Here is a 12895-nt window from a genome sequence, read left to right as displayed (position 1 = left end):
CTTACCTTCACTTTTAATGGAGATTGATGAAAGATGAATGGTTGAGATTGGAGATGAGAGGGTGGGCCACACTTGAAGTTGAGAGAGTGTGTTGGATGAGTGAAATTTCTCATGGGATTTGGAAAATTTGCTAGAGAATGAGAGGGAGAGATAGAAATAATGGGTGGAGGGATGGGTGGAGTGATGGTTGTAAGAAAGAAGTGATGAGGGGTATGGTTTAGTTTGAAATTGGTGGAGAAGAGGGATGGTTGAAGTTGAAAATGAGAAAAAGAGGAATGGTGAGGTGGAAAGATGGTGGACTTTTGGAAAAAGAGGGAATGGGTGAAGTACTTTGAGGCATGGTTGCATTTATGGTTAATTAGAGGGACTAATTGTGTAGAGATTCCCTCGAAATCCGCAACGCGCGGTGTTTCTTCGAAATAAACGCTGATCGGCATCTTCTTACCTGGGTATCGGTTCGGTGCGCAAGTCATGGCGTTGGAACCGCGGCGACGACGCGATCGTCAAGACATAAGTTTCAGATCGAGCCGACGTCGGTGTGCGGGACCTGGCTTAGGATCGTGCGCAAACACCGAATTCGGTGCGAAGGTTGCCGAAATTTTACCGAAAGGACCGCGGAAGCTAACGAAACAGTACGGATTAGGACACGGGTCTTACAAGAAGTGAGAGTCGTGGATTACCCGCTTAATCCTTTTGCTTGCTCTCTTGCGAAAATGGCTAGGTGGGGTCCACCAAGATGTTTAAGAGAAATCCACCCCGATCATAAGTTTTACCGGATATTGATGGGACATAAGCTGTAAAATGAGGCAGATCCAAAACTTCAGTGGGTCCCATATCCTAAAGAACGGTTAGGAAAAACCTACATTGAAACTTCCCTAGGATCCATCTAGCGGACGGCCCTAGATTTGGTGGCTCCTATAACAATGAGATGAGGATGCCTAAGATTCAATGACTCTAGGGCCCACTGTGATGATGGGTGGTCCAGATGCGATGGGTCTGGGACCCACTGCATAGAAATGAAAGAAAGGTGGAAAAGGTGGGAAGAGATGTTAATTAGGCAGATAATCTCAGTGAGTTGGTTGTTTTTAAATTTTATTATTATTTTTTTTTAAAGGTTAGTTGTTTGAGTGGACAGAGTCTTAGGATGTTAGGTTTTTCTTAGCTCCTCTTGTACACGAATTTAAATCGCGAATATCTCAAGATTGGACCGTCGAATCAGAATGAAACTTGATGTCCAACTTACACTCGATATACTCTATCTAATAAACTTAATATTGCCATATGATCATCCTGAGGTGGCAAAAATAGATTTCAATGGCTCTTACTCTTTCATGATCTCACGTGATGAGTGTGTGTGACCCATATGGAAACTAACAATTATATTTGAAGTATATATTCCACAAGCTATAAGTGGATGGTTTAATTTGTGTTTGGGTGGCTCAGTTGGCGGATACAAGTACGATATATATGGCTGGATGGTTGAGATATAAGTAATTAATTAAGCGGTTATGAGTCCAATTTGATGTATAGGTTAATGTATGATTACTTTCATATCTAGCTTAGTCAAAGATTATTATTATTATTATTATTTTGAATCAAATAAATAGATTGTTGGGTTAGTGGTGTATATTATTAATTTAATAAATTGAACTAAAATTTAAAAATAGATGGATGAATAGATGATCACATATCTTGTACGATGAATGAACAGGTGAGTTTAGTGTGTGATCCATAGCTAGATTTAAGGTAGTTAATGCATGAACAGATGGTTTTAAGCTTACAAGTGAAGGGAGTGCACATACACATATGCATATATACACACCAAAATAATACAATTTAATTCAATGGCTTACACTAACAAATAAATCCATATCAATGGTCACATCTTATATAAATTGAAGAATGCATGTATAGATGTGTGGGTGGATGCATATATGTTAAGATGAATGCATGTGTATGTATGTGCATATGTACCAAAATCTCGGGTCATTACACTGACTTACCATGAAAGTATCAAATTTCTTATACCACATCATAGGCGATTGTTTATGGCCATAAAACGACCTCCTTACTTGTAAACTTTATTCTCTGAACCCTGCACTTCAAACCCCTTTGGTTGCTTCATTTAGTTTTGCTCTTCTAATTCTCCAAGTAGGAAAGTAGTCTTTACATCCATTTATTTTAGTTCCAGGTTGTATTGGGCAATCAACGCATATACAAATCTAATAAATTATTGATTGACAACATGTGCGAATATCTCATGGAAATTGGTACCGTCTTTCTGACTATACTCATTCTCAACCAATCTCGCCTTGTATCTATCATGTTTCTTCTTGTAAATTCACTTGGACCCGATCACTTTACACCAAATGAGAAGCTCCACTAGCTCCCACGTCTCATTCTTATACAGAGAGTCTATCTCATCTTTCATCACCGTCATCAACTTCTCAGCATCTAGGCCATCCAATACTTCCTGGAAGGTAGATGGATCCCCCTCATCCATATAATGAGAGCGAATGCAATATTCGAGTCATCTATGTATCTCACTGGTAACCTGCAATCTTTTGGTGGATTTCTCCTTATAGGTTGCTGCTTCACATGCCCTTGTAGCTTTTCTCTCAGCTTGACTTCTTCTCGTGTCTCACCTTTTTTTTACTTTGATATCAATAAACACTGATTTTTCTATTTATTTGTGTTCATCTTTACAGAATAATGAATCCTTATTAAACTTGACATCACGACTAATCATAATTTTTCATGTGACCCGGTTATATAGCCAGTATCCCTTCACACCATCACCATAGCCCTACCAAGGTACACTTCTTCGCCTTTTAGTCTAATTGGTCTCAATTGATGGTACATGAGAGTAAGCATCACAACCAAAAACTCGTAACTCTTAACAGTTTACATCATGACCACTATATACTTCCTTTGGAATTATCTGTATAGATGAAGACTGATTTGCTAGGTGTTGAGACTCAAATATTGCATATTTAACCCTTCAATTATATTAGTTTTTTTAGAATTTAAGTGTTAATTTGATTTAATTATATACGTTTTCGTTATATGAGGTGATTCAAAAGCCTAAGATGAATATGTGCTTAAAAGGCCCTGAGGAAAATCTATTGATGTTTTTTAATCATAACATAATTCCATTAGCTCCGTTAAAGGTTTTAGAATTTCTTATGTTGGGAATATAATTTTTTTTCCTATTGTACCCTTCGATTTACTATAATTTGATACCTTGTTTCAACACTTGAGGTCTTGGTATCGATCCCTAGTGGGGGTGGCTAACATGCAGTGTGTACTGACATGGGTGTGTATTAACAAGCTAACCCAACAAAAAAAAAAAAACTATAATTTGATATTGAGTCGACTCGTATTGGAGGATAACAAAGTGAACCTCTCCCTCCACCTTCTCAAAGCATGCTATGGACAAACATTGAATAATCTGACCTAGTTGGAATGAGTTGTCCTGATTTTTGTCACTAGGTGAGTCACATCTTGGAACTAATGTTTAATTCTATGGTTATATGTATTCTTTATATGTATGTTGCAACATCCAGTGATAATAGTGAAGTGTACAAATGGTTTGGATTCTTAATTGTTTGAACTAGAGATTTTTTTCTCTTTGGTATAATAATAGTGAAGCGTTCAAATGGTAGGTGGACCATTTTGGATCATTACCCCAATGCTTGCAAAGTTGGTCAAGAAGTTCCATGATATTATATTTTTGAAGATCGATGTTGATGGACTGAAGGTAGTGCTCTTGTTTCTATACCAGTATGCTTAATAGAACCTTGAAAATCCAGGTGCTTTTCTCGTGAGTAAGACTTGTGATATAATTTGATAGGAAAAAGCTAGATTCAATATAATACAGTGTATGTTAAGCTTAACATACGAAGTGCTTCTAAGTTTGTATGTGCATGTGAGTTCATCAAGTGAATCTAGGTGCAATCTAAGTGTATCCAACTGCAGTCTAGGTACACTGAAACTCGGACACATTAAGATGCACTTTTGTATATTAGCTTAACATAGAAAGATGTGATTGATACTTTGTATGGAACTCCATTACTCACAACCTCCCTTTTTATCCCTTCTTAATAATTTGCTGGGAATGTTACAATCATTCAAAAGTTTCTCTTCCTACATATAATAAGAGTATTTTTTTTTTACCATTTTTTGAGGAATTTGAGAAATGATAACTATTGAAAATTCTTTAGATGTTTTTACAGTCAGGGTTATTTAATAGTTCGACACTAAGTTCCCATAAATACCTAAATAAATTGGTTAGCAGATGTTGTACTCAGGCAAATGCCTTGTGCTTCTCTATTGAAATATATCCCATTACTTAACTGATTCTTCTCCTATCATGAATCTTTTGTCTATCATTTTATTTTTACTGTTTTTAGGAGAAGATGCAAGAATTCAACAATGCAAAGGATGGGGTTTTTCTTTGTAGAATGAACCAGACTTTGTATGTGTTTGGTTGGCCAATAATGATTCTGGTTGGTTGCAAGGAACAATGTGCTCTTTGCTGCTTCCATTGTGTTTAGGTGGCATGTTGTTTGATGTTTGCTCTGGCGGTTAGAATGCTGAAGTTTATAGAATCAGCAGAGGCTTATGATGTGGTTCATAGATGTCAGAGAGCATCAAAGCATGCTTGTCCTAGTGCCGGCTAGTTTCATCTTTTGTTTTATGAATGTGATTTGCTGAGGAGATGTTGCAACTATTTTTAGTCCCAACTAATGTACGATTTTGCATGTTTGGCTGTAGGAGGCTATGTGGAAGGTTGTATTGCTATAAACATTTGTAGCATGAAAAAGGGGCATTCATGTGCATTTGTAGTTTGTTTTGAAAACATTAAATAGATCGTTAACTATTTTATTGGTATTGTACTTATCGTTTTATGTCTTAATGAATGTTAAATGGGTGAAACATGCACATGTTTAATTATCAATTGATTATGATATTGTTAGCTTCGAGGTAAAAAACTATATTTAGCCTCAATTATTTAGAATTGAGGTTAAAAACTAGATTAAGCCTTGGTTGATGCCAATAAAAGCTAAATCCATCTTTACCTTCAGTTTTGCCTCCATTACTCAAACTAAGGCTACAACTCACATGGCTAAAGGCTTTAGCCTCGGTTATTTAAAACCGAGGTTAAAAATATATTTAACGTCAGTTGGAGGTAATTGAGGCAAAATTTTTAATTTAGTCTCAATTGGAAACAATTGAGGCTAAAAACTTGATTTAGCCTCATTTTTAAGGTAATTAAAGCTAAAAAGGTTCTTTTATTTTCAATTGAAAAAGATCGAGGTTATAAAAGCCTTTTTAGCCTCATTTGCTAAAGCCTTTAAACATGGGGTTGCAGCCTCAGTTTGGATAACTGAGGTAAAACCGAGGCTAAAGACTTTAAGCCTTGGTTTTTAACCTTTTTAGTCACAATTTTGAATTGAGGCGAAAAGTTTTTTTTTTTTTTTTTTGTAGTGACACTTGTCAATTTGCACAGTAGTTGATTAAACACGCTGATGTGTTCATTAATATCAAACCCATTCGCTATCTTCAGATATTATAGAATTACTTCTTCAGATTATAGAATTACTTCTTCAGATATATACGATTCGACAGAGATTTCGTCATGTACAAGCTTTTTAACTCCTTCTAAAGTCTCCTGCGGTGGCCTTTTGATCAAAGGGCATCATAGAGAACCTCGTCGAATAGGCATAACTAAATTGAAGTGTTACTCTCTTGTCCAATTCCTCCCATTCTTCATCACTCATAGATGCAGGACGCTTCACTACATCGAGTGCATGTTACAACTCTTGTTGAACTAGAATGCCTCTCATCTTTACCTTTTATAGTTTAAAGTTAATATATATTACCAATGAACTTTTCAATTTCATACTTAACGTTCAATTCTTTCAATGATATGTTTCAGATTCAAACTCGAATCCCAACGTTAGCTCTAATACCATTTGTTGGGAATTTGCAGAAGCAAGCTCCGAATTTGAATCAAATAATCGAAAGATAAATGCAACAAAGCATGTATAAAGGATACAAATTTTGCATGAAAAACCCTTGTAGGAAAGAACTATGGCACAAACCGATAACAAAATCTACTATGATAAATGAATTATAAGAGATGAAGAACTTACAAATGCGAAACCCTTCAAAAAACTCTAACATCCCTTCAAAATCCTTTTAGAAACATTTAGGCTCTCTTAATCATATGTTAATCCCGCAATTACACCCATATATAGTATAATAACCGAAATAGGAAACAAATCGCGCACGTCGTTGATCTAAGCATCGATCGAGTAGTTCTTGATCCATTGAGCTTCACATGTTTGATCGCTCGAACATGCTTAAAAGTGTCTATGGAGTTTTCAAGTGTTTTTTAAATATTGTCGATTACTTGAGCTTTAGGTCAATTGATTAAACTTATCCAAAACTGTCTAGAGACCAATCTGTATAATCTGGAGCCCACTTGATCAATCGACCAAGCTGGTCAGTTGATCAAGATCCCCATTTCATATACAGATTGAAGACATCAGATAACATCATGTACGTGGTGTGAATGATTAACTGAGCAGTTGTCGCACACACGTTACAGTTGGGCCCACATAACTCGGGTTGTAGGAAATTCACTTTAAAAGGATATGTCTAGAATGGCATTTAGGTAATTTCTGCTTCCTTAGGAGCAGTAGCATGGTGAGGTGGTACAGCTAGTATGTCCATGGACCCCAATCTCTATCACACATGTTGCACGAAGAGCATGAAACACCCAAGTTGGGGCCGCCATGATGTACCATAGCATCTACTCCGTTTTTTGGTTTAGAAATCCCATATTAGTAGCTACGCCCAAATATTAAACTCATTTTGATGGGCCACACCATATGCATATTAGTCTCTACTTTCTCTAGTGTGTTGTAACTTCTAATGTGGTTATATGATGAAAGTCTAAGCATAGCTATTATATTAGAGAAATTTGCTCATGTGAGAGTGGAAAAGAAAGAAGTGCATAAGGGGAAAAAAAAGACAAATGGAATTTTATTTTATGAGGGATTTCTAAAAAAATTCGATTTTTTTTTTTCAATAAATTTTTTAAAGATTTCTCAATAATTCCCTCAAAGTTAGAGGATGGCGTATCGATTCATATCAAGGGACTTTAACAGTGATTACATTGGAGGTAGAAGCGGAGATAATTTGATCTATAATTTTTTGAATTAGTATTAAATTCTTCATATTTAGTTGTAATTTTTTTTTTTTCTTGAAGATGGTAAATTCATTTACTCGCTGCTTTGCTAGTAGAAATAAAACATTCCCAGTAACCACATATCTTGTCTCTTGTGAGCTATAATGGTGTTAGTGTATTGTTTTTTCTTTTATTTATTTATTTTTAAATATTTTTATTGCATGTAATTTTGGTAATGGGAAAGTTTTTATTTTATTTTATTTATTTATTTTACACACGTGCACACACATCACCATACACTCACACCATAGTGGGATTTCACCACCTATGGATACTCAAACCCTTGACCGGCTGTTGAAACTCGTGAGAGTCCACCACCGGAGCAAGAGTACGGATCCTGGTAACTCGAAAGTTGTCGGCTGAGAAAAGGTGTTTATGGGTGTGACTAATTCCCACCACTAAGAAACTAACATGGCGGTCCAAAACTATTGGGCCGCCATGATGTACCATAGCATCTACTCCGTTTTTATAGAGCCATCATGTTATTTACATGAAATACAACCTATTCATCAGGTGATATCCACCCAGATTTAAAATTAAATAATTAAATAAATAAATGAATGAAATCATCCCGGTCCAAAACTAACATGGCGGCCACATTGAGTGAATTTAGAGGTTTTAGGTGTGGTTTTACATTGATCAAGTTTTGTGGGCCACATGAGCTGTTGTACAATGTGATTTTTCTTATGTAAGGTTAACATATATAGGAATGACTCGTGGACGGAGTGGATTTCCCATGCATGTCACTGTAGGCCCCACAGAGCTCTGGGCATTGTACGCGCTTCCCGCGGAAAGTGTTGCAGAGGAATCTGGTACTACGTGCATGGGGTCGCTGTCAGGGGGAGAGCCGCACGTAAGGGTTGCAACGGAGAGGCAGTATTAACGTGCGCTGGGGGTGGACAGGCTGGCAGGCGGTGGGCATTTAATCGTGGCCGTGTGAGATGGGGTGGCCCCCTCCCTCTCTCTCCCTCTCCCCCTCTTGCCAGGCGCGGGTTGAAGATGACTACTCCCTCTCCCCATCAACCTCACTTATGGCTTCCCTCTAACTCCATACCCCTGTGGGCCCCACTCCTTCAATGGCTCCCCTCTTCGAATGAGATGGGTCCCACCACGCTCCATGGCTGACTCTTTATAGGGACCTGTCAACCTTTGTGGTTGACTAGTGGTCTATAAAAGACAAAACTATATTTTGGTGGACGTATTTACCGTCGGGAGGGATTTGCTAGAATAAATCCCGAACGTATTCGAATTAAGATACGTCGGCACTCTAGCAGTTCTATTTGGCTTTGTTTCAACGATCCAACCCGTTCATTTAGTAGGGCTACCTTGAAAGTAAGATATGTAAAATAAAAAAATAAAATCTCAAATAAAATATTTAGAACCTTTGATCATATGCGATTACGGTGGCCGTTCATATTCAAATCATAAGAGCTAAATTATAAAAAGGATTGAAATAATCCAACTGACTGCTTTCATTTGATTTCTTTCCGCCATAAAAAGTGAGACTTGTCTTATAAACGCTTTAGATCACTGGATGATGACTCAGATTCGAACTTTAAATCCCGTTGTATATTATTGCAATGCGTCCGGATGTATTTGAGCGGCGCGGATTGCATACTGAGCCTGCCAGTAGGGACGTCGCTACTGGTCGGTGCTCTGTGAGCTTCATCATGATGTTTGTATATTATCCACCTCATCCATCCATTTTGCCAGCTCATTTTAAGTCAAGAACCCAAAAATGTGACAGATCCAATTCTCAGGTGAACCACGCTACAGTAAATCAATGGTGATTGAGTGCGTACCATTAAAAACTTTCCTAGGACCCATCGTAATGTTTATATGCCATCCAACCTGTTGATTAGGTCAACAGACCTGGATGGAGAGATAATACAATTATCAGATTGATCTGAAAATTTTGTAGCCCACAATAAGTTTTTAATGGTGAGCATTTTAGTCACCACGGTTTCTTGTGGTGTGGCTCACCTCAGATTTGGATCTGCTTCATCCATTTGCCAACTCCTAAAAATGAGTTGGAATAACGGATGAACGGCATGGATATATATAACATATATACAGCAAAGTGGTCCCCACGGACACGGCTTGACCGAACTGGGAGCGGATTGGGTGAGACCCCGGGTCTACCGAGGTGGCTTGGACCCCTGTCTGTGGGGGTCACAGTGATGTATGTGCCTTAAATCCACACCGTCCAACCACTTTCAAAGCTCATTTTAGGGCATTATTCCAAAAGTGAAGCATGCCCAAACCTTAGGTGGGACACACCACAGGAAACAGTGGTAATTGAATCCCTACCATTAAAAACTTCACGGAGTCCCAACCTGTAAATAAGGTCACAAAGACCTGTATAAATAGACCAGACAAATATCATTGGGGGCAACAAGAAGTTTTTAATGTCAATTACCACTGTTTCCTATACTATGGTTGATCTTAGATTTGGATCTGCTTCATATTTTAGGTCATGCCCTAAAATGACTTTTTAATACATATGGACGGCGTGGATGTAGTCTCGTAGATCAAGGTGGGCGCCACATTCAAGGGATCCGGGGATCCACCAAATCCGTCCCCGACCGAACTTTACCTGGCATGACCGAATCCGCTCCGGATATGTGACCACCATTTCAGAAACAGAGGTTCCTCATCCAACTGACACGTGGCAGTATTGTGAATCAATACAGAACGAAATATAGCTGATACGAATGTGGATGGAGCATGACCATTAATCGTCCATAAGGGCGTGTTTGGCCGGACCGATCCCATGGGATTTGGTGGGATGGGATCAATTTTAAGGTAATGATGATGGTGTCAGTGGATTGTCTCATGATCCATGGAATTGCTTATATCCCTCGGAAGTTCACCGGGTCTGTTTGGCACGCCCCGCTTATCCTGGGATTTTACCACCCAATCCATTCAACCAAGGGATAGGATCACTGTTAAGGTAATGATGGTGATGCCAGTGGATTGCCAGTGGATTGTCTTAAGATCCATGGGACTGCTCATATCCCTGGACAAGTGCACCGGATCTGTTTCGCTCGTCATGCCTATCCCAGGATATTGCCAATCCCATCCCTCCTAATCCCATCTAATACCACATCCAGCCCGGCCAAACACGCCCTAAAAGTTTTGGATCAAGCTGATATTTGTTTCATCCTTCATCTAGGTTTTTGTGCCATTATCAACTGGTTGAATGGCAAATAAACATAACGGAAACCTGAACTTGGCCTAGGCAATTTTTAATAGCAGGGCATTCAGCGACCATTATTTTCTTAGCATAGCTCATATGAGATTTGAATATTCTTTATTTTTGGTCCCATACCCTAAAATGACAGTTGAACGACATGGTTATAGAATACATGCATCAAGGTAGGCCATGTTCAAAGCCACACCATCTCAAGAGAGGCTGGGCCGCACCTAATCTGCTCCCCCCTTCTTGCAAGGAGGGTGAGAAACTGCGGTGGAGCATGGTTAAAAGAAAATTTTAACGGTACTGATCTGTGTAATTTTCATCTTTCCTTCCTATTTAGCTTCTATTTATCCTTGGGATGAAGTTGAGCGGCTTCCAGCAATGCACAGTACGGACAAGGCTAGGAGGTCAAACTCACGCTGTCACTGCTTACTTGTAATGTATAATGTTTGTCAGACACCGGTGGGTTGCACCTCCATATACGTGCTTGTATATATTGAATGTACCATAATTTTTTAGTACTTAAAAGATTAATAGTAGTCAGGTCCACAAGCTTACGTAGATGTTTGGCATTTGGACTGTTCTCTAAGGCAGGCATTCGTACATGCCAACTTGCATGAGTGTGATCCTCGTGTTTATGAAGACAGTAAGTTATGATTGAGAAGTTATTCCATGTGTTGTTGCTTGTCCAAAACTGCATTAGTTTTGTGCATAAGAGAGCTGGCAAACTTTAGACCTTTTCTTTAAAAAGGCGAACCTTTGTGTAAGCTGCCCATCATTTTTCCTTCATCATATCATGACATGGACCGTTCATCTAAGAAGGCCCACTGTAATTGGATGTACAAAACCAAGTGATCAGCGATCCTTACCCTCCAGGCAGATGTGAACTAGTATCTTTTTTTTTTATGGACATTTATTTCCAGCGGCACTTCGAATGAAAGACATTTTAAAGCATGTATGTATAGCAGAACCACAGCCAGTTCTTGCAAATGAATTGTATGGACCAGTTGTAAGTACATCTGGATTGTTGGATCTTGGTCGTGTTGAGATGTGGAGCCACATCTGAACGGCTGCTCGACCAGTCGAGTGGCCCACTCGACCAGTCGTGGACTGGCTCGACTCGTTTTCCAGTGAGTTGGGATTTTGGATTTCCGAGGTGCTTGACCAGTCGTGGGATGTGCTCGACCGGTCAAGGGTGCCGCTCGATCAGTCGAAGATTCCGCACGACCAGTCTAGCTTACGCAGATTTGAGTCCGGATTTGATTCGAATTGCCGAAATTTGAGTCGGTTTTTGCAGAGGTGCGAAATGGGAGTTGCCTAAACTATAAATAGGTGTCCCTAGGGCTTTTCTAGTGGATGAGAAATAATTCTAAAGTGTAGGCAAAGGGTTTTCTCTGTACTTCCAAGGGAGAGGTTAGTATATTGCCTTGTAATCTTCATTTTTCTTCATAGTGGAAGTTTGCATCCGTGGTTTTTTACTCTTGTTGAGGTTTTTCCACGAATATCTTGTCTTGTGGTTTATTTGGAATGCTTTGATTTTGTTTCTAGTCTATATTTCTTTCTGTTTATCGTTTGTGGGTGAGATCGGAGATTGAATCTCGGTTCACTGCGTTATTGGCGTGCTGCGCAACAACTGGTATCAGGGCCTTTTGGTTTAGTTCTATTGGAAGCGATGATGGAAGAAGGGAAGACTAGAATTGAGAAGTTTGATGGTTCAAACTTTGTCTTCTGGAAGATGCAGATGAAAGATTATCTGTATCAGAAGGACCTCTATATTCCTCTAGGAAGAAAAGAGAAGAAACAAGAAAAGATAACAGATGATGAATGATTTTTATTGGATCAGAAGGTTTTAGGAACGATTTGACTCTCTTTGTCTAAGAGCGTTGCCTTCAATATATCCAAGATGAAAACTACAAAAAAGATTAATGGAAGCCCTATCCACCATGTATGAAAAACCCTCAGAGTCCAACAAGATTCATCTTATGAAACAACTATTCAACATGAAAATGTCATATGGTGGGAGCATGGCTGAACATCTAAACGAGTTCAATATAGTCACGAGCCAGTTGGAATTCATTGACATCGTTTTTGAGGATGAGTTCAGGCCGTTATTGATCTTGTCCAGTTTGCTAGACAGTTGGGATGGTTTGGTGATTGCTGTGAGCAATTCTTCAGGGTTGACAAAGCTGAAATTTGATGACGTGGCCGGTCTAATTCTCAGCGAAGAATCTAGAAGAAAAGCATCAGGAGTTTCAGGGGATTCAGGGAATGCTCTAAACATTGAAGGAAGAGGAAGATCGCTAAACAAAGGAAGCAATAAACACGAACATTCTAAGTTGAGAAAGAAGTTCAAGGGACCTAAAGACAAAGACGGGTATTGGTATTGCGGCAAGAAGGGGCACATGAAACGTGATTGTAGGGCGCTTAAGAAACAAGAA

Source organism: Magnolia sinica, chromosome 18, assembly GCF_029962835.1.
Source record: "Magnolia sinica isolate HGM2019 chromosome 18, MsV1, whole genome shotgun sequence".
Lineage (NCBI taxonomy): Eukaryota > Viridiplantae > Streptophyta > Magnoliopsida > Magnoliales > Magnoliaceae > Magnolia > Magnolia sinica.
Note: the sequence above shows the minus strand (reverse complement) of the source record.